The sequence below is a fragment of the Ursus arctos genome, unplaced genomic scaffold, assembly GCF_023065955.2.
Source record: "Ursus arctos isolate Adak ecotype North America unplaced genomic scaffold, UrsArc2.0 scaffold_1, whole genome shotgun sequence".
In the NCBI taxonomy this organism is placed as follows: domain Eukaryota; kingdom Metazoa; phylum Chordata; class Mammalia; order Carnivora; family Ursidae; genus Ursus; species Ursus arctos.
Window position 1 is genome coordinate 16,732,608 of NW_026622763.1, and position 23,128 is coordinate 16,755,735.

The window sequence follows — 23,128 nt, forward strand, 5'->3', positions numbered from 1 at the left end:
ACTCTTTAAATTCCCTCTGCACTATTTAGCTTCAGTTTGTGTTACTCGCATTCTTAAAGTTGCTTTGGTGTTACCATGAATCTAAAATGGGTAAGCCATCTTTTTGCCTGTCCTGAGAACTCTTATATTAATTTAAAAGATTGTTTATGATATTAAGTTTAAAAAAGAAACACCTGTTCTATTTGGTGCCACCAGTAATTCTTGTTAAGCTGAAGGTAATATTGATTTTGTTACCTTGACTCAGGGAAAAGGCATGTAAAGAATGTGGACGTCTAAGGAATTTTTTTTCTTAAAAAGAACTTAATGAAATAACATTTCAATTGCTCAAACACTAATTTCAGTTGAGGTTTATTATCTAGATACCTTTACTTTCTGTTTTTGCTGTTCGACAGCTCACCAATGCCTTCAGCAAGTTACAGGGTAAGATAGTTGAAACAGTGAAGGTAGATTTCAACTTTTAAATTATTCTGTAAAAATGATAGGAGATGAGGTTGAACTTAGAGATTGTTGGTTGTTCATATGCTCTGTGTTCGCATATCATACATATCAGGTGTTGTCACTCAGGACTCAGTCAGCCTTAGTTAACATGCTGGATAGATCGTGCGGAGGACTTCTTCCACTAGGCTGCTGGGGTTTTTGTTTTTGTTTGTTTTATCTAAGAACAGTCTCTGTAGAAAGCATCATTAAATTGATTAACTGCAAGTATGAATTACTGCTGCTTTCCTGGCCTATCTATTACCTTTTCTCCCAGATTTTATTTGAATGATTTTTTTATTTGAATACTGCAGCCATGAAGAGTAAGCAGTTGAGAACTTCCTTTCTGCACCTTTGTAGTTAAGGGTTCATCTTCTCAAGAGATAAAGTTGTGGATTACTTCCATTCTGTGATTTCCCAGAAACGTAGGTTTCAAGGCCCTTAGATCGCAGCAACTGCATTGCTAGCCTTTGGAAATGTTGGGAGGTTTACATTCTGGTAACTGCTCATGTCCTTCCTCTCTGTTAGAGGAGTGTTGGCCCATAGTCATATTTTTCTGAATCTAAAAATCAGTGATTTCTGATACCTTCTTTAGTCTTCTACTTTTCTTCCTATATGTAATTTAAATCCCACTATTGAATAATATTTCAAATTATGACCTTAATTGAAGGAAGTTTGCTGTTTTGTCAGACTTGATGTTTGGTGAACATCAGGCTCTCTACTGAAACAAAACTGAAAAATGAAGCAGCCTTACAAGTGCTTAGATTAATGCTTTTTGGAGCTCAGAAAAGCTGTTAGGTGTATGCAATGCACCTCTACTTACTCCTTTAAATAAATTTTAAGTTTTTAAGAAATTGATATATTGACTTCTATCAGCCTGGTTTAATTCCTTACATTAAACTGATTTTTCCCTGGTAGCTGATAGATAAAGATAACTGTTTCTGTAGAAGTGAGCTCACAAGGTTAAATGTGAATGTTCTTAAAGGTATACAGCCTTGTTTCAGGAAGAATGCTAATATCCGCATTATAGTCAATCATGCAGAGCCAGTTTGGGGTTGCAAGGTATGACTTCTCTGGAAGCCAAGGGTTTTCATAAGTCAGTATAGTAAGGTATGTAGCACTAATCCTCAGTGTGCTGGTTGAAGAAACAAAATATCTTTAAAGAAGGATAAAGTAGGAATTAATTAGAAGATATTATTTCCAGAATCATATTAGCAAATAAATGAAATGTTATTTTTATTTTAAGCAATTCTAGTTGTTATAATCCTGCTTCATTTCTCCCTCCTTTCCTTTTGAAATATTCTTTATTACTAAATAATATTTTAGGAAGAATTCACAGAAATATATAAATAGTATTTGTGACATCTGCAGATTTAATTTATGTAGCTAAGATTGTGTGGTGTTTTTTTTTTTTTTTTATTAAAGATTTTTATTTATTTATTTGACAGAAATAGAGACAGCCAGCGAGAGAGGGAACACAAGCAGGGGGAGCGGGAGAGGAAGAAGCAGGCTCATAGCGGAGGAGCCTGATGTGGGGCTCGATCCCAGAACGCCGGGATCACGCCCTGAGCCGAAGGCAGGCGCTTAACCGCTGTGCCACCCAGGCGCCCCTGTGTGGTTTTTTTTTAAATGGTGGCATGGCTAAGAGAAGATTTTCAGTTTATAGAATTTAAAGTTAGGTTTCTGTTTTAGTATGTCTGTTGTGTACCAAAAATTTCATTTAGATAAATTGAGGTGTATTTTTTCATAGACTTTCAATTTTTAGACTGCCCCCCATTTCCTTTTTTAAATAGTATCAGCCTCATAAGTTTTGTTTTGTAGTTCGTGTGCTGTATGCACACAGGAAATTTCCCTTTAAATCATAAGAGCCTTTAATAATCACTGGATAGAAGAGGAATTCATTATAAATTAGAAGCAAATAATGACTGTTGGGAATTTACTGTTATAGTAACATGAAGCTTTTCTGTTTTGCCGTCAGGCATAAAGATTGTGTAATGATTGAAATGTTTATTAACTTAACTTTTAGTAGGTCACCTTCTGATTTTTGGTTATCTAGAAAAATTGTGGTTTATATATTTTAAAAACTGAGCATCATTTTAATGTCATTGCATTTATTTACTTATTTTTAAAGATGTATTCATTTGAGAGCCTGAGGCGGGGGTGGGAGGGGGAGGGGCAGCAGGAGAGGGTGAGCCTTAAGCCGACTCCATGTTGAGCACAGAGCCTGAGGTAGGGCTTGATCTGAGGACCCTGAGATCACAACCTAACCCAAGCCAAACCAAAAGTCAGTCTCTTAATCGATTGTGCCACCCACGCGCTCCATGTCATTGGCTTTAAAAGAATGCTTTCCTGTAAAATCTCTCATGTGCAATATACATTAACTACTAGAATGTCAAACAATGAGATCATTGACATATATTTAAGGAAAAATTACTTGCAGAAAGTAATTAGTACTCTCTGGTTAGGCATATTTTCTGAAAGGCTAAAAATATCTGAGAACATTTTGAGTTTTTGATAAGATGAATGTGAATTTATTTTTAAGTTGAGAATTTGCAGTGGAGAAGTACTCAGATGAAGACAACATTTCCTTCATGATACTTCAAAGTTGGGAAAGAAAAATGTCCAACTTGGAACCTTTAAAGTGAAACTTTTTAAAATTGAAACTTTAACAAGACACTTCATGAAATTTTTAGTTTTTAATTTTATATATGATTTCATTCTTCAGAGCTACTTTTATTAACTTTAACTTAGATCCTTACATACTAAGCCTTCAGTATTTCTCTACTTGTTTTTTCTATACCCAGTTTTAATAATAGCAAGTAATAATAGAGTCAGTCAGGCAAGAGTATTTATTAATTTCGGTGGGTCCTTGAAAGGCAGGCAGATTTCTGTTTCAAGAATCTTTTGACAGAACGTGAAAACAGTTCTTTAGAGTCTTACTACCAGTATTTGCATATTTGGAATAGCTTTCACATTTTTTTCTTAGGAAAAAATTCAGTGTCAGTTAATCCATGTAACATCAAAACAAAATTTTGTTTAAGGCTATCTTTGTCTTAATTATTCTGGTATAAAGTATAATAATACATTTGTAGTAGCTTAGTATAAGATTATACTTTAATATATATTCTCCAAATTAAATTTAGCCACTGCTCAGTGGCTCTCACTGTGCATGAGCCAGCATCACCTGCAGGGCTTGCTGGCCTCCCCCCAAGTGAGTAGGTCTGGAGGGAAGCCTGGGAATTTGCATTTCTGACAAGTTTCCTAGGAATGCCCCTGGTGCTGGTCCCTTGGCCACACTTTGTGAATACTTATCCTGAGGAAAGAGCACTAACTTTGAAGTTGGATTCTCCCTTGTACCCATTAACAAATTGATTTGGGGGAAATTATTTAATCTGAAATAAACTAGTGAAGTCACAAGTGCCCAGCCCCTTGTACCTGGGTGCTTTATAGATGCTGACTTCCTTGATTAGTGCTCCATCACTATTCTCAAGTGTAAAGTGAGGAGTTACATCAGGGCCTTCTAAATTCTTCCCAGCTCTCAAATCGTGTGATTCTAGAAGTTCTCTAGTTCAAGAGAGAATGCCAAACACCATATATATGTGTGGTGCGTGATAGAGTAATATTAACAGTAATACTGTGTAGACCATAGTTCGTTTTGCTTTTGTTGGGGCTTAGCATCTGGACTCCAAAAAGCTTTCAGTCAGATTTATAAAGCAGCATTGCAGAAGTTAAATTCCAGCACAACCTGCATCCATGACCGTTTTATGGAGCCTGAGTATATCAGATAAATGCGCTAACTTTTCTAAGTGACTGGCCTTATTAGAGTCTCACTACATTGCCTCCTATAATGCGTGTTCAAAATATGTAGTTTTCATTACCTGCTTGATTTTTAGACAGCACTAAATAAGCTGCAAAACAAATCCAAGCTGAAATTGTGAGCATATGATTTTTATAGCACATAATTATTCAGTGTTTTATTTAAAAGTAGTCACTAGTGTATTCACTATTGTGAATTTGTAATCTTAAAAACTGGGACACTTAATAGTGCCCGGCTAAAATACAATTAGATTTTCTCATCTTTTATTTCCACCTTGTTAAAGAAAATAATCACAACTAGGATCCTTTTGCCTTTCCTCCACCGTCTTAATCTGCTATACCATAAATATGGAAAAGAGCACATATAATAAAAAGCTTGTATAACTAATTGGTTGGGGTTTGGAAACAGGTGGAACTTGGATAAAGCATTTGCATCCATCCAGAGTGGTCTCCTTATATTATGGACTGCTGGGTGTCTGCAGGATGAGCCCCAGGGGCAAGGGTCGAGAGGACTTTCCCAACACAATGGATACTGCAGCTGCATTTGAAATTGCTATTTTTGAAAACCCGAGCTAAAGAGGCTAGGAAGAATGTAGGTGGGACATTGAAAATGCTGGGCGCCTGGGTGGCTCAGTTAGATAAGCCTCTGGCTTCAGCTCAGGTCATGATCTCTGGGTCCTGGGATCAAGTTCCCTGTCGTGTTGGGCTCCCTGCTCAGCAGGGAGTCTGCTTCTCCCTCTACCTGCTCCCCCCAACTTTTCTCTCTCTCAAATAAGTACATAAAATCTTTTAAAAAAAGAAAGTATTAATTCCTTCTGTTAGTGTAACATGAAGTATGTGATAATGGCAAAAACCCATCAAGATAGTGCAGGGTAAAGTTCAACTAGTATACACTAAAGTGAGTCTTAATATTCAGATTAGTATTAATATGCAGACACTTGTGCGGGGCCAGGTATGTGTATTTATTTCATTTTCATTTCTTTATAGTCATTCTGGTAAATTCTTGTGCAGGTTTGTTTTACATCCATGATAATTCCTATAGTGAAATTTTATAGTATCTTCTTAATCCCCTTAGGCTAGTAAATTAAAGCTGAAGTTATTGAGTGTCAGCATACTGTGATTTGTATTTTTATATAAGGCAAGAGTGCAACATTCTGATCAAGTTGCAGCATTTTAATTTTATATGATAGGTCTGTATGGAGCAATCAGGAGCTGTGTGCAGTCACTCCCAGGGGAAAGTAGTAGTTGACAGGAGTAATTTTCTGTAAAAGTCAGCTTCACTTAGCAGACCCAGAAGACCAGATATAATGAAACAGAACTTTAGAAAGATGAAATGTTTATGATAAATTAAGGAAACACTTTCTTAGATATATTTTTCTTGGTGTGGATAATTTAATGCAGATTTTTACCTGAAATTTGGTATTATAAACTTGATAATTTTATTTCTCTATTTAGTAAAATGAATATTTTAAGATCCTGGAGTATTTGAATTTAAACATAATTATAAAATCAATTCTAATTACTACTTATGTTACTAATTCTGATATAATTTGGGGCCCACACTATCCTGGTTTTGAAGGCCATTTGCAACATTGCTTATTTTTATACTCTATTATTTGGGAGCAATTATAGACTACGAATAGCCTAATGTAAAATACATGTGATTTCTTTTAATGCATTTTTATGTAAAATCATTTGCACACTCTATTTATAGTATGTATTTTCTATTTCAGTAAAAACACATAAGTGTTTGGATCTATCCTTATACAAACAAGTATTTGATTTCTAAAGCTTCCTTTTATTAGAATGCTTCTACTCAAGTCATCTTTTCCTACCTAAATCTAAGTGTATCTCAGGTGTTTGATGAAGTAGATCCTTCCTCTTGTGGAACAACATGGTTCAGCACTCCACGTTACGTAGAGGAAGTCGCATCCTATGCATGGTCAGGTCTAAAGCCAACATAAAAGGTAACATTTTCGAATAATCACATTACCCTGGGAAAGGTTCCATGGAGGAGATCTATATTCCATCTCACCATAAAGCCTTTCCAGTGAGTTCTTCCTCCACAGTTGGAACAGCTTACTATTTTATTGACCATAATAGCAGTCAGGATTCCACCAATAAAACAAAAACTACCCTAGAGTATTATTTTAAACAACTTAAAACAGAATTGACAGCTCAGGTATTAAAAGAACTGAGAGGGCTAGCAAGACTGAGGCAACTCAGAAATTAGCAAGAGCAGGATGCCAGTGCTGTCCCTAGGCTGATGGGGCAAAGAGAAGAATGTGGGGCAAAGCCTAAGGCCAGGGTCACCCAGAGGAAGCTGAATCACAGCAAAGAACAGGAGCCTTATAGGTGATGCAGCTGGAGGCAAAGAAGGCAAAGAAATACTCTGGGTTTTCTTTTCTTTCTGCCATTCACTCCCATTGGCAGGACCTGACTGGAAGCCAGCAACTAAAGAGGCTGGAAAACGAGCCTTCGGGTGTCAACTCCTCAGAGTTAGGAGAGGATTGGTACAAGCACCGAGTGAATAGCTTACATTTGGAGGCCAGATTTTATGGAAAATACCTATCTTTAAGCAATAGAATCACAGCGTATGTGAAGACAGCACAGTATAGGAAATACCCAGGAGCCACTGTTGGTTTTGTCCATCTCAAGTCCACTCCTCAAAGAGAAATTGAGGGACGATGCCTGCCCTGGACTTGTATTTCTCATTCCCATCCCTCTTCCTCCACTTTCCACCTCCCACCTTTCCTTTCTCCTCCTCACCTCAGACTGGGCTAAAAGGAGAGGATTGCTTTCTAAAAACCAAATATGAAAAAAGAACCAAATATGAAAAGAACACGAAAAATATTTTTTGGTGCTTGAGGAGAAGAGCTAAAGCACTCTGTATTCATGAAAGTATTAGGAGAGAAGAACAATTTCTTCATTTATCAGAAGACTATGAAAGACTGAAGAATAGACTCTTAGGGAGATAGTGTTCTAAACCTTGCTCTTAGTATTTAAAACTTATGTCTTAAATCAACCTAATAATTTTTGAAATGTTAATTTTATCTGTCAACCCTAACCTTTAGAGATAAAAATTTAAAACTAATTTGCTAACATGGATCGTTGTTTTACAACTGGAAGGGTCTCTAGAGAACATCTAGGGACATAATTTGGATGACCGTTGTCCCAATTTGCTATGGACAGTCCCAGTTTACAACTGCTGTCCTGCTATAGTCACTAACAGTGTCTCCTATCACTCAAGTGTCACAGTTTAGATAATGATGTGACCACCCGAATACACCTTATATATCCTGACAACTAGGCCGCTGACAAATTTCACAGTTTCTGACTGCCAGTCTGGTGTTCTTTATACTAGACCTGTGTGCTTGCATAGTGGAATCAGGGTTGGCCAACAATTAATCTTCGGTCTTTTGATCAGGATGTTGAGTCCTACCTTGAATCCACTTTCCTCCTGGAGTGGGCTGCTGGGTACTTCGTGGATGTAAGTGAAGAACCAGATTACCCAGCTTGCTGTATTGGCTTGAATTTTCCTTCCTAAGGGAGGCCGTACACCAGTTGTTATTTTCAGGAAACAAAAGTTAACAAGCAATTTTAAAAACTTTTCCAGTATAATTGGCAAAAAAAAAGTTAATATATTTAAAATATAGAACACGATGACTTGATATGCATGTACATGGTACAAGGGTTTCCACCATCAAGTGAATTAACACATCCAACACCTTGCATACTTTTTTTTTTTTTCCTTTGGTGAGAATGCCTGAGATCTACTCTCTCAGCAAATTTCAGTAACCCAGTAAAGTATTATTAACTATAGTCACCATGCTATACGTTAGATCATGAAAGCTTATTCATCTTATAACTGAAAGCTTGTACCCTTTTACCAGCCTTTCCCCATTTTCCTGGTCCCTCAGCCCTTGGCAATTACCATTGTACTCTCTGTAAGTGTGACTTTTTTTTTCTTTTAAAGATTCCACCTGTAAGTGACGCCATGCGGTATTTGTCTTCTGTCTGGCTTATTTCACTTAGCATAATGCCCTGCAACTTCGTCGTGTTGTCACAAGTGGTAGGATTTCCTTTCATAAAAATTCTGAATAATATTCCATCATATATATATCTCACAGCTTCTTATCCATTCTTACGTTGACAGACATTTATGATGTTTCCGCCCCGTGTCTGTTATAAATAAAGCTGCAGTGGACATGGGAGTACAGACACCCCTTTGAGACAGCGATTTCTTTTCCTTAGGATATATACCTAGAAGCAGGATTGCTGGACCATATGGTAGGTGTGTTTTTAATTTCCTGAAGAAGCCTCCTTACTGTTTTCCATAGTGTCTGTGTGAGTTCACATTCCAGCCAACAGTGTACACGCGTTCTCTTTTCTGCACATACGAGCTTTTGTTTTCTCTTGTCTTTTTGAGAATAACCATTCTAACAGGTCTGATTGTGAGGACGGGGTTTATGGCAAGACTGTGTCTCAGCCTTTCCTACTCATTTCAATGTAGGGATTTTCTCAGTCACCAAGAGTGTGGAGGCCACTCAATTAGCTTCTGGATCTCTTCCGGAGATTGTTGTGTAGCTGTGTATTTGGTGCATGATGGTGGGAGGAGAGAAACTCGGGAGTCTCCTGTCTAGCCACCTTGGTGATGTCCTCTTAAGGGGCAAGTAGCTCTTCCTTTGGGCAGTGCAGTCTTTCCTCTTGTCTGAGCACCTCCGTGTAAATCTTGCTGGACACCACAAATATTTGGTGTTAAATTTACATTGAGGAGAAACAACTAGAATCAAACCTAGCCACCTAGACCCAATCAGCCCAAGAGCTAAGAGAACCCAAATTACACAACGGAAGCTGCTTTCATAAAGGTTAAGAAAAAACACCTAACAGGTACCTTAACACTGTACCTTCAAACAGAAAATAGCAGGTAACCATGCTTTTGTGAAATGACCAACTATATAGCACCATCTCAAAAGTGTCTTGCATTATTCCGGAATGACCTGAGATGTAATCAAAGTGACAAGCCCTCTAAAAAGAATAATATGACTTTGGTAGATGCATTTCAAAATTTTTTTAATGCAGGAGCAGTAATCACTTCCTGGTCCAGGAAACTTTTCTGGTGTGTACCCTCAAATAATGCACATAGGTAGGCCTGTGTAGGGAGTGATAAATTACGTGAGCGTAGGCAAAGAGCCTGACATGGAATGTACTCAGTAAACAGTGTGGAGAATGTCATCGGTGCTTTAATAAACACCAATTATGACAGCTCTATAAATGTGAGGGAGAGAAAAAGAAGAGGCTGGCCTTGACCAACAGCATCCGTCTATGCCACACTGAACCCAGTTGGAAGAAATAACTAAGAGCGTTGGTTCAACAAAGAGTGCATGGAAACACTTTAGCCACCGAAATAAGGCGAGAACTGTGCCACCTCTTTTCTTTCGGGTGCACTTAGTGCAGAAGCGTTAAGCCAGCCTTCGTGGGTAGCATTGAGAAGCCACTCCGTCTTGGGTGTAGTTGTGCGATTCTGAATTTTCAACTCTGATCAGTTTTCTTGGCATTTATTTTAGATGGATTATTTGAGCATACCTGCATGAAACTATTTCTCACTTCAAGTCCTGCTGAATATTAGCATCCCACAAGATTAACTGAAGAGATGTTCCCTCCCAAAATTTTTAAAGGCTGATTCCATGATTGAATAAATTAGGGAAACATGTTTCCACGTTCCCGCTTCACTGCAGAACCATGTGAACTCTTCCATATCCTTTATGAACTATGACCCCCTAGAGGGGATGAGGTCCAACTTGCAGTTTTTTTCCAACTTAGCTGACCACTGATTCCTGCCCCCTCCTCCCCACATAAGCTCTTGCTTTTCTGTTAAATCTCTGTCCATATATGTGGAGACCCTTCCATTCCACAGAATATGGTTTGGAAAATGCTAATATTGAAGACAGCAAATGGCTGACAAAAGGTCGGGAATCCTTATGTATTTTTGCTGACTTTGAGTTTTTGGTGGAAGAAATGTTTCCCCTCCTAAGATAATGAAGAGGCTGAATGGATGACATGTTTTCCCAACACAGACAGCCGATTTGCGGTGCTCTGGCAAGCAACTTTGTGTCCCTAATAAATACAAAGTATTTTTACCTTCAGCTTGTATGAAAACATCACACAGCATGAGATTGATAAGCAGTTAAAAAATAATGTCTCCTATACTTTTAAAATTAGATTCAGAAAAACCTAGAGAAGTTTTGCAATGACTGCTAAAGTGTTTCAGAAGGTGTTTGGTCAGCAGGAGTTGGAGAGGGGTGGGGACGATGCAGGTGCTCGTCATCAAGAGTAAGGACCCCATCTGCTGTGAGGATTTGCAGCGGCAGCACCTTGTCACTGGGATTTGGTAAGTGCGTTTGTTTTTAAATTGGAATTCCATTTTGTTGAATTTTAATCATAGGCAAGTACATTTTCCTTAATATGAGAATATACATTAGCTAATTTGAGCCATAATTATAAAAATCGCCCTTAGTATATGGAATGCAATAGGAGAAATAATGACTTTGTGATCCATTGTTTTTCCTTTGGAGTTCTGCTTTAAGACCTGTTAGGCTTAGCAAGAGGTAGAAAGGGCTGAGGGTCAAGACCTGGTTATTTTCCAGATGACTACAAGATACAGAGGTTCACTAAACTTTGAGCTGTGTTTTATTCAGCAGGAACCTTTGCTATTAGAAATAATTCGGCTTGAATCTTAATTTTCCTTCCTCAATGAATATGGTGTGTTTTTTAAGTCTACCTATAAAAACATCATGAATATATTAAACAGCCAGTCTCTAATTGAGAGTGCTAATTTAACTCAACAAATACTTGTGTGGATAGCTACCGTTTGCAAACCCTCAGTGAATACATCGATGAATAAAATAGAATTTCATCTCAAGGAGTTTATGATCTTTTAGGGGGGGATAAGAAAAGTAGAAAGAAAAAAACAATGAAAACCACAGGTTACAACGGTTGCCATTATGGAGAGTTGAAGGGTTATTTCTAGCGCATCGAGGAATGAGGAAAGGCTTTACACTAGAAGTGACATTTGAGATGGGACTTTGAAGGTTAAGGGGTATGGCAAGTTTCTGGATCAGAGCAAAACAATCAGGGTGGTGTTTATAGGGTGTGTGTGTGTGCGCGCGCACGTAAGAATTCTAATTCCCTAGGGTACTTGTTGTAAAAGATTCCAGGATTCCAGAAAGTCTGATTCAGGGGGCCCAGGAATCCACATTTTAGGCAAGCAGCCAGGTGAATAATGTGAAGATGGTCCACACACCTCATTTTAAAGAAGCCTTGGCTGAAAGATAGGGGAGCGGGCCAGTGCAGTGAGGGAATGGCAGGTTGGTTGTGGGTGCCGGACTTAGGTGCAATGTGGGCTGTTAAGTGGCCAATGAAGAAGCCTACAGATAGACTGAAAGAGGAAAACAGGCAGAACTAGAATTGCTGAAGGAAGGAGAAAAGAAGGGACAAGCAGCCGGGAAACTGCAGTGAAAGCAGCCAGTCTCTTTAGGAGGTGAAGTATCAGGGGTCTTTGATCTTCACGGAGAAGTAGGAGGCAAGCTTATCTGATACAAGAAGGAGTTGAGAGCTTGAGCAGAGAAGAGGTAATAATCAGGTAACTCTATACTTAACGTTTTGAAGACCTGCCCAACTGCCAGGAAATGCAGAGTGCATTTAGAACAGCTTTTGAAAAAAAAGAGAGTTGAGGAAAACCTACCACAGAAATTTGTGTTTGCATTGGGTCAGCAGGGGGCGCTAAGGTAGCACACATGCTGATAATTGGCGAGGCCCGCTCTTGTTGAATAGGATTATTCACCCGACCTACAGCGCAATATTGGGGAAGCTTCATTTATTACATTTATAGCAGTGAACCTTCATAGAAGGAACTTTTAAGGTTTTTCTTTAATTATTAAGGCATCTAGGGGTTTTTTTTGAACTGCCAATTCCTACAGTCAAAAAGAAATTAATTCCAAAGTTTAAGGGAATTATTACCCACTTATTGACTTCACTTGAGGCACGGAGCCTAAGAGATTAGGAGAGCAGAGAAGCCTGAGGAACAAATGGAATGGAGCCTGAGTCCTAGAAGGGGAACCACTGGGTCACAGGATATGGGGAATGTATGCTGTGTTAGATGCTGTCCGATCGTCTTCCAGGGAGACTGTGCCAGTTTCCTTCTGCACCAACGACGCGCCAGGGCCTTATTTCTTAATACCTCTGAAAGCCCACCATACAAATAAGCTTTTTAATATTTGCCGCTCTGACAGGAAATATGGAATTTGGGGATACTTTTAGCTTGCATTTTTCTCTTATGACTGGATGGTCCCTTTCTCACATCTATATCTTATTTTTACTTTTTTTTCCCCCTGCGAACTGTATTGTCATGTTCTTTTCCCAATGGGTGACTGGTCTTATACTTACTGACTTTTGTAGGAGCTCTTTTTATAAGGTCAGTCAAAAGGCTTAGTTAACAATAGAGTAAATAAAGTGTGTTTTTCCACAGATGAGTGTTGAATAGGCTCCCAAGCATTCCCCTGCCCACCTGCTTCCTTGACCCACTAATCACATGACTTGTTGGCACATATCTAAAACTACTGTTTTAAATCACCTTTGGGTAGTCTGTGGAATAGTTTGCCTCAAGAATGCCAAAGTTCTTTCATGTTATAGTTCACTTCAATATGGGGAAAAGCCAAGAGTTACATGGTGACGAATCGGGTGAATATGGTGGTGGTTGGCACATTTTCACTGGTCAAAAATCATGAAATGGCAGGTGGTGCTCTCAGGTCCCCAGTGCTTCAAATGGAGCATTTTCAGAGAATGTTCTGGACGTGCTGGACTGTGATAAATGTCGAGTCAGCAGCTCTCAAGTGCTGGTAATCATGAGCCTGACCACTGATAGCCCCATCCCTACTGGACACTCATTCCTTAGTCGTTAGATTACCTTTGTTTTGTGATAGCTTGAGATAGAATTCATATTCCACACAATTTGCCTGTTGAGGGTATACACTTCACCAGTTGGTAGTGCATTCACAGAGTCAAGCAACAGTCACCTCAGCCAGGCTGAGGACTTTCTCATCACTCCCCTTCCTCATCCACCCCTTTGCTGTTACCTCCATGCCCCCAACCTACCCCGTCGTAAGCAAACACAAATCTACTTCCTGTCTCTATATTTGCCTATTCGAGATACTGCGTATAAATGGAATCATATAATATGTGGTAGGTTGTGACTGGCTTCTTTAATTTAGCATGATGTTTTCAAGGTTCATCCACGTTATCCTGTGTATCTGTACTTCTTTCCTTTCTATGCCAAATAATATTTCGAGGTATAGCTATGCTACATTTTGTTTATCCATCGATCAGTTGATGGACATTTGGGTTGTTCCCACCTGTTGTCTATTATGAACTATGGTGCTATGAATATTTGTGTGTAAGTTTGGTATGGACATATGTTTTCATTTCTCTTAAGGGAATTGTTGAGTCAAATGGTAGCTCTATGTTTAATATTTTGAGACCTGCCTGTTTCCTACAGTAGCTACAGCATTTTACATTTTGACCATAAATGTACAAGTGTTCCAATTGCTCAGCATTTTCACCAACACTTGCTTTGTTCTGTTTTTAATGTTTTGATTTTTTTTTATCTGTTATAGCCATCCTAGCAGGTTGAAGTGGTATCTCATTGTGGCTTTCTGTTTTTGTTTTTGTTCTTAGCGTCTATGCTTTAATATCTTTTTATTGTAGCAAAATATGCATATTTATCATTGTAACCATTCTAAGTGGATAGTGCAATGTCGTTAAGTACATTCACATTATTGTGCATTACTGTGGCTTTGATTTGCATTTCCCTGATGACTAATGATGTTAAGCATCTTTTCTTTTGCTTGTTGGCCATTTGTATATCTTTTTCGGAGAAATGTCTTTACAAGTTCTTCACTCAAGTTTTAATTGGGTTATTTGTCTCTTTGCTGCTGAATTGTAACAGTTCCGTATATATTCTGGATATTAGTTGCTTGTGTTTGGTGTCATATCCAAAAATTCAGTGCCAAATCTGAGATCATGAGGATTTACCCATGTGTTCTAAGGATTTCATAGTTTCAATCTTACATTTAGATCTTTGTTCCATTTCTGGTTAATTTTTTAAAAAGAAATTGGGGGGGGGGTTGTTCCTCAGATCGATTAAGTGATTATGGATATATGTACATGTGTATGTAATCTCTGCACCCAACATGAGGCTTGAACTCATGACCCCCAGATCAAGAGTTGCTACAGATTGAGCCAGCCAGCTGCCCCTCAGATTAATTTTTTATGTGTTATGAGGTCAAGGTACCTTGTTTTTAAAATTGCGTGCTATATGTTGGGGCACCTGGGTGGCTCAGTGGGTCAAGCGTCAGACCCTTGATTATCTCAGGTCATGGGTGCAGGGTGGTGAGGTGAAACCCCACTCAGGCTATGCCCTCAGCACAGAGTCTGCTTGAGATTCTCTCTTTCCTCTCCCTTTGCCCCTCCTCCCCACTTGCACGCATGCCCTCTCTCTCTTAAATAAATAAATAAATAAATAAATAAATAAATAAATAAAATCTTTAAAAATAAATAAGTAAAATAAAATTACATGTTATATGTTAAAGAAGTAAGCAATCCCTATGAGAGGTAATTTGGTGATCTCTATTCCAAATGTATATCCCTCCCAATTCCACTTCTGTGTCCTACAGAAACAGGCTAAGGATGTTTCTGGTTATTCATTAACCTTTTTTTCTTCAACGCAAAGCATTTCAAATAACCCAAATGTCTACCAATGCAGGCTGTTAAGTAAATTGTGGAACAAATGAAATACTCTGAGGCCATGAAAAAGAATGAAACTTTCTATGTATTCTTTTAGATATCTCCCCCCAAATCGTTGTTCAATGAAAAAAAAAAAGATTGGAACTTAGTATATTTTGTGTGTGTAAAAAAAAAAAAACGAGACAATAAGTGTCTATATGCATATTTCTTACATGTACAGAAGCTTTGCAAGGATTCCTAAGAAATCAAAAATTGCAGATTCCTGCAGGGAGGGTTGACCCTGGGCATATAAGGCAAGTGAGGTGGAGTTGCTCCTGTCTACATTTGGCTTTCTGTTCTTACAAGATGGAAATGTATTTTTCTTTTTAGAGAGGGAGAGGGCATATGTGCACGTGTACATGCAAGCGGGCGGGTGGGAGGGGAGGGAGAGAGAGAATCCCAAGCAGGCTCCATGCTCAGCTTGATCCCACAACCCCAAGATCATGACCCAAGCTGAAATCAAGAGTCTGATGTTCAACCTGCTGAGCCCCCCAGGCACCCCCAAAGATGAAAGTGTATTAACAAATAATTGCAAAAATAGGGGCACCTGGGTGGCTCAGTCATTAAGCGTCTGCCTTCGGCTCAGGGCGTGATCCCAGGGTCCTGGGATCGAGCCCCGCATCGAGCAGGGAGCCTGCTTCTTCCTCTCCCACTCCTCCTGCTTGTGTTCCCTCTCTAGCTGGCTGTCTCTCTCTGTCAAATAAAATCTTAAAAAAAACACAAAAAACAAAAAACCCCCAAATAATTGCAAAAATAGGCATTAAATTTTTAAAAAGACTTTCTGAAGAGAAAAAGTGGGGACTGGGGTAAGAAAGGTCACATTCTCCTGAGTATTGCACTTATTTTTTTCCCAGTTGAAACAGAAATATTTCCTTACATGGGTTTCTCGTGACTACTCACATACTAAATACAGTCACACTGTTGCTGACTGAGGTTAGAGCTGTGGTCTGTGGACATGGAACCGAGCAGAAATTGGGTCCCCAGGATGCTGAACTGATGGCCCTGACCTCATTTACAGGGTAATGAGCCAACATCACACGGGAAGGTTTATACATCAAGAAGTCTAAAGGAAAGACAGTTGTGGAACCTGTCTCACTGAAAGAATAGAAACCTGTACAAATACATGGTTGCCTTCTTTTACCAGTAAGGATCTTGACACTAAATTATGGGCTGTAGGTGTCCTTGAAAAGAATAACCCTCCCTAGCACATTCATGTCTGTCCTTTAGCCTGGAGACACAGGTGAAGCCCTCACCATTGATGTCCCACCAAGGCTGACTCTAATGGCATTTTTGTAGAGTTTGCTCTTGTCTTTAAATGTTGCAAAAGCATCCCTTGGGATTTTTTTCTCAGCCCTTTGAAAAATAGTTGTGGTTATAGTTTGTTTTAGCTGAAAGAATGTTCTTCTCTTCCACATAAAATTCTCAAATGAAAATATATTTCCCCTTTCTGACTCCTGTGGTTAGCCGGGCAACAAGAGCGAACGTGGTCTCAGATATGTGAACTTGAGGCAGGAAATCTAAAAACACACAGTGGTCACCATGTGCCTTGAACTTTTTTGGTGCACGCGATGCCAGCCGACCTGTACTCAGATGCAGTTCTGATGAATACTTACAAACAGGACTGGCATTCTGGGAACAAATGTCATATATTTAAAAGATGGAGGCTCATGGTGTGAGGAAGGAGGTGAGTCAAATACCTTCTGTTTTTATCTTCCTTTGAGTATGAGCCAGACATATTGGCTCCATAAGAGGGAAACCAGGAAGCAGCTCAGGCCTCAGAAAAGTAGGGAAGGAGGTGGGATGGGGAGAAGAAATGATGAGTATAATAAAATCAAACTTGAGAAAGAAAGAGAACTCCAGCAGAAAGAAAAAAAAAAAAGCTGGTTTTAGAAATATAATAAAAATAAATATATTACAAATATCAAATGCCACAGAGTCCTTTTTTTAAACTCTGGACAAAGATAGATCTTCAAAACATTTAAACAGAACTCCAGAAGGAAACAGAGTCACCCGAAAAACTCTCAACAAAATAATGGATTCTTTAAAAGACCCAGGATGCATCCGTCCAGTTGTACTAGAAGGTGAAAGGAGAGCCATCTGGCTCAGCCCCAGGAGGCTGACCTTGGCACTGTGGAAGCACGGGACACCCTCCACTCCCCCCATTTTGGCAGTGAGGGCCAAGAAACTAATAGGGGATGTTGAAGTCTTGCCTTACTGCTGCTGGGAGTCCCTTTTCTCCTCACATAGTGCAGGAGCTGTGAAGGAAAAGAGAGCCACTGTGAGCCAGGCGACAGTGAGAAGCGCCATTTTGAAAACGGAGTGAGCACTGGATGAAGTGAGGCACGCAGCCTCCTGCGTTGCTCCTGTCTTGTGTTTGGAGCAAGACACCACATGCATTGTTTCTACTTCAACTGGAAGTGGAATCAGATTTCCTACTTTATTCTAAAAAGCCCAACCATTAAACTTTCACAGTAGAGACTGTTTTACCAGCTGCATTCCATCCTCTGGGTTTGAAAACTGGAGGCAACTTAGAAACATTTCTTCGCCCCCGTATCTCCAAAAGCCACTAGAGTGGAGCTGGTTCTCTCTTGGCAGAGTTAAGCTTTCCTTCTCAATTTTGCAGAAGGCTTAGAAGCAGGATTAAAGAGGCTCCAGTTTCACCTCCTACTCATTGCTGGCTCCCGCTTATCTTCAATAAGAAACCGGCAGCCTCTTTTTAAGTCTCCAGGGATGTGTGCTCGCCTCTGCCAAAGAGAAGTCCAGGTCTTCGTTGGATAGCTCTCTGGTTTAATGAGTTCCTTGCATTTCGCTGGTATTTGCTTCCTTAATAGCTTGGTGTTGCCCCACTGAGCAAGGCCAATTCCTCATGACAGCCTTGTGATAGAGAAGACGGCTCTCATCTTATGCCCTGTGAGCTGTTTACAGCTGGGCATGTCGTGCCTTTCCCTAGGACTGTGGCCGCATCTGCCATGCTGGTCTTCAAGTCGCCAGTCTCACCTGCCATCGGTCTCGTACCTCGCTGCTCAGTTTATCCAAAGGCAGCATCACCTTTGTCAAGCACTTGTCAAAAAATCACCACAGGGGCCCTGTTTAATCAGAACCAATTTCAAGCCAAGGCTTTGTTTTTTTGTTTTTATTTTTGTTTTTTACAGCCAACCCTGATTGGTCTATGAAATCTTGTACCTCTATTTCCCAGTAAAGCCATTCTGCCCTGGTTAGGCCAGCCTTTGCAATGGTTCCACCACTTACCTTGCCCATCTATATAAGCTTAGGCTTTCCTGGTGGCTCCTTACCTGGCAAACTGTGAGCTGGCTTCTCCAAAATCATCAACTCTGTGTGGACTTAGAGATTCGCCTTCTCCGTGAAGCCTACCCAGGACAACATTGGCTTACGATGATGCAGCATGTACTTTGAGTTCTTTCTCATAAGTGAATGTCTCAGGTTAAGTCCCCTGGGAAACAAACTTTGAAATGGAGCTTTGCATCCCGGAAGCTTATGGGGGCCTATTCTCAGATACGATACTTGGGAGGGGATCAGGGAAGCAAGACTGGACAGAGGAAAATTTTGAACTGTGATGCAGTTTCAACAAAGGCTTCAGCCAAATCCTGAGGCGCCCTGGAACTGGGATGAGCTTTCTGTGTGGTGCCCCGCCCATGCTGTAGCCAGCCTCTATATCCTTGTACGGACCGGTTATTGGATGTAGGCTGCCCCAGGAAGGAGCTTGACCTTGATCAGGTGGCTTTATTCTACAGACAATAATTCCTGGGGCCACAGTCTCTTGAGTCCTTCTCAGCCAACACGTCCACAGTTAGGAAAACGAGGGCTTCAGCTCTGCGGCAGAGTCTAGACAGAGATCCATAGCATCGTTACAACTGCAGCTAGAAACGACCTCGCTTGCACTTACGTAGATGCATGTGGGCTTCAGGTGACTCTGATGGAAATCCCTGGTAAGAACCACTGTTCTAGTCCTTTGGGGATCACTGTAGCGGCCAAGGATTGGGATATGCTTTGTTACTCAACATAGCAATGCATCCTGAGAGGGGACAGATGGATATGGGTCAAAATAGCTGAAGAGGGTTAAAAATGGAAATGCCACTAATACAGTACGCAGTTTGCATGTCATTCTGCCTTAAACGTTAGGAAACTCCTACAATTTGGTTGTGAGGGAAAAAAAGATGTCGGAATATAATCCAATGGATTCTAGGCTTTGGAGAGTTGATCAGTTTACACGCCGACATACAAATACTGAAAAATACACACATCCTAAGGGCACAGCTTGATAAATTTTCACTCCGTGAATACATGCGTATATCCAGCACCCAGATTGAGAAAGAGAGCTTTGCCATGCCCCCAAAGTCTCCACGTACCCCTGGCAGTCCCTATCCCCTGAGAAGGTATTATCGATCCTGACTTGACCCGATTTGTCAGCTTGCTCTGGATGTTTCTTTTCTATAAATGGATTGTACCGTGTCTCATCTTCTGTGCCTGGCTGCTTTTTCTCCACAGCATCTTCGTGAGAGTCGTCCGTGTTGTTACGTGCAGTGTGATCCGTTTGTCCTCATTATTATATAGTGTCCCATTGTAGATAGACCATGGTTGGTTGATCCATTCCGCTGTACATGGACGTTTGGTTGTTTTCAGCACAGGCCTATCTTGTCCCTGTGTTTCAGTGAACACCAATATGTACTTCTGTTGGCCGTCTAGCTAGGAGTAGAACTACTGACCTCTACGTATACATACTATTAGCCTTGCTAGATAGTGCCAAACAGTTTTCCAAAGTAATTGTACCAATTTGCAGCCCACCCACAATCTATGAGAGTGCTGCTGGCTTCGTATCCTTGCCACAATGTGCTTTTCTCTGTCTCATTCATTTTAGCTATTCATAGGTGGACGGTCACGGTTTTAATACAGATTTTCCTGATGAGTAATGAAGTTAAGCATTCTTTTTAAAAAATTTTATTTATTTATTTATTTAAAAAGAGAGAGAGAATGTGAGCAGAGGGAGAGGGAGACAAAGAATCTCAAGCAGACTCTGTGCCGGGCCCGGAGCCTGACACGGGGCTGGATCTCACAACCCTGAGATCATGACCTGAGCCAAAATCAAGAGCCAGACCCTCAACCGACTGAGCCACCCAGGCGCCTGCTGAGCATTCTTTTAATATTTACTGGGAATTGCCCTCAAAAGGCTGCCAAGGTTCTTGGCTTAGTTTTCTATAGAGTTATCTGAGCAAAGGTCTCTCTATAGTATGAGGTCACAAATTTTTTAATATATAAGGATGGCTTTGATCGAGTAAGAGGAAAATAAAGATCATGGTTATAATGCAACTTCTTTAGTATAATTGTATTTTTGCTTATTATATAAACCTGAAGGCTGATAAACTAAAATGTGAACCCTTACTTTCTCTGGTTGGGAAGGTTATAGATAATTTTAACTTTCAACTTTATAACTGCCCTTATTTGTTTTTATCTAAATTTATTTTAATAACAAGCACAGATTCCTTTTATAATCTGGAAAAACAGCGAAGCTGTTTTCATCTGAAAACAAAGCACAAATGAAACAAAAGCTCGTCAGCATGTGCTGGTTGGGCTCAGCCATCGGCCTGTTCCCATCTGGGCCACTGAGAGTCACTGAGGAAAGCGTCCTCTCTGGGCACGCTTTGGAAGTTTGAGTTAGAAGATGAGAGTATAAAAATGAAGGATAGCTTTTATTGCATAACAGCCTGTGCTCCCTTGCACCCCGCTGAGGCTGGGAGATGATCCTGCCATAAAGACTGGCTCATTACTTACATAGCCTTTCTTTGCGGGGGCCAACCTTCCCAGCGCCATTGACTAGGCTTATTTGGTCTGATTACCGGAGTCCTGCTGTTAGCTGGGATGAGGAAAGCATATTATTACCCTGTGCAAGTGTAATGCCTTTGTTTACATTTTGCAAGGCAAACAGGGTTACTTCTAGTCTTATGTAACCCCGAGTTCTGCAAAGATTGGGACTAGGGGATATGTGCCTCCCTCCCTTTCCCGTTCCATTTTGTTGGGTTTACTAACCCACAATCCAGAAACATAACGTCACACCAACCTACCCAATCACATAGAGTCTTTTCAATATTTTGAAAGAATTTCAAATTTATAGAAAAGTTGCGAGGCTACTGCAAGAACCCCCCCCCCCCCCCGCCAAACCATTTGAGAGTAAGTTGCCCACAGGATTCTCTGTCACTCCAAATATTTTAGTACTTCCTACAGAACCGGGAATTCTCCTATATAACCACCATACTACCATCGAAATTGGGATATGAACGCTGACACATTGCCACCATCCAAATTCAAGTGCCTTCAATTGTCCCGATAATGCTCCTTATGGCATAAAGATCCAGTTAGAAGTATGCATTGCATTCAGTAACGGAGTTTCTGGTGACTATGTTGAAAACTTGCACCTGTTTAAAACATGAGCAGCTCTTGCCCAGGTCTTCTTGTTGCCATCCCCACAAGGAGGGAGGCCACAGGCAGAGATGGCTGCCCACTCTTGAGGGCACAGTATAGGAAGAGGGTCAGTGTTGCTGTGCCAGCAAACAACGTCAGCCTCTGTATGGGAAGGCAGGGGGGAAACAGGGTTGTGGGCGAGGGAATCCTCCTGGGATGGGAACCCAGGGAATAATGGAAGCTAAGCCTCACATCCCTACAAAATCCCCCATCTCTACTTTTTGTCTTCTCCATGTCCTTCTTCGATCCCTGTCTCCCCTTCCCTGTCTCCTGGATTTCTTCTTCCCTCACCTCTTTATTTTCACCCCCTTCTTCATAATTTTACTAAATTCCTGTGTTTCCTCCAAATTGTCTTCCTTAAGAAAAGCAGGGAACTATTACAAGTTGTTTTCTATTGGGAGGTGGGGAGGTGCTCTATCTGGCTTTTTTATATTGTCTTCATTTTAAAAAATCATATTCGTTAATGTATTACCTAATTAGAAAGATAATACATAATAACAAAAAAACCAAATCAAAATGAAAATGTTTCTTCTAAATAAATCTATTTTACGAGGTTAGGCAAAAGGGCAAAAGCTATCACATTTTCGATCTTTATTTTCTAGAATTTACTACAGCTTTGGCATGTGTGTTGCCTGACGCCTGTCTTCGTCTCGTGTGCGTCTGCCATCGCTGAGTGAGTCTCATGAGGGCACAGAATTGTTTTTCTCTTTTAAATTCCATAGCTATCTCTATTCTAACTTCTTCCTCAGGCTCCTTAGGAGTGGGTGTTCTGAAAGTTTCTGTCCTGTCCTGCTTGGTCTCAATATTCTCGTTCACGACCTCATTCACTCCCATGATTTCAACTCCATGGGTGATTTCCAAATCTGCATCCTTGGATGACCAGCTTTGATGTGCTAACTTGTGCTACTTTGAGTTCCTTCCTCTCCTTCACCCTCCCCTTCCAAGCTTTGGCAAATTGTCAAATATTCCTTTAAAATATTTTTTCCTGGGGCGCCTGGGTGGCTCAGTTGGTTAAGCATCTGCCTTTGGCTCAGGTCATAATCCCAGGGGCCTGGGATTGAGTCCTGCATCAGGCGCTCTGCTCAGTGGGGGGCCTGCTTCTCTCTCTGCCTCCCTCTGTGGCTCTGTGATCTCTCTCTGTCAAATAAATAAATAAAATCTTTTAAAAAAATAAAGTAAAATATTTTTTCTATGTTCATTCCCACATCACTTACTTCTGCAGGACTTGATAAACATATATTAATTTTTCTATTCCTATTCTAGTACCTTTTAATCCTTTTTAATTAATTAAAGGCTTTGTTCAGATATAATTTAGAAGCAAAAAATTTACCCAAGCTAAGTGGACTGTTCAATTATTTTTGCAAATGTGCAGAGTTGTGCAACTATCCAGTTTTAAGATATTCCGTCAACTCAAAAAGTTCCCTTGTATCAATTTATTGTTATTTTTTGCTTTCAGCCTCAGACTCAGGCAACCACTGATCTGCTTTTTAGTTTTATAAGTTTATGTTTTCTAGCAATTTCATAT